Here is a 730-nt window from a genome sequence, read left to right on the forward strand (position 1 = left end):
GATCCAATAGATTGTGTCAAATGTATTACAGAAAAACAAAAACTGACAATATCTAGTGGTGGGATGAGCGGGTCAGCTGCCCCCAAACTCTGACCCTCTTTGGCCCTTATGGGTAAAAAAACAATTAAATTTGGAGTACAGTCCTGAAACTTTGAGAATAGATAGATGATATAACATAAATCATGAAAACATAAAAACTGACAATATCTAGTGGTGGGAAGAGGGGATCAGCTGCCCCCAAAATCTGACCCTCTTTGACCCTTATGGGTATAAAAACAATTAAATTTGGAGTACAGTCCTGAAATTTTGAGGATAGATAGATGATATACCATAAATCATGAAAACATAAAAACTGATAATATCTAGTGGTGAGAAGAGGGGATCAGCTGCTCCAAAAATCTGCCCCTCTTTTGCCCTTATGGGTAAAAAAAAGTTGCCTATCAAGATACGCCAAATTCCCTAATAAATTATCAGTATATCAAGGGCATTCTTCAATCAGTCAAATTGTACCAAAATTCTTCCTCAAGATATTGTTAATTTGTGGACTTAAATTGTCACCTCTATCGAGTTCACAACCCACATTTAAAGTAATTGTGTTTTATAAAAATCAGATAAAAACTGTAGTTTCTATTGTGTTCAAGGGCAACAAGTCAAAAAACCATTATCGAAAAATCATAAAATTCGAACTTTCATTGTTATATGATTTCTTTAAAATCAGATGAAAACTGTA

The sequence above is a fragment of the Lottia gigantea genome, assembly GCF_000327385.1.
Source record: "Lottia gigantea unplaced genomic scaffold LOTGIsca_96, whole genome shotgun sequence".
NCBI lineage: Eukaryota > Metazoa > Mollusca > Gastropoda > Lottiidae > Lottia > Lottia gigantea.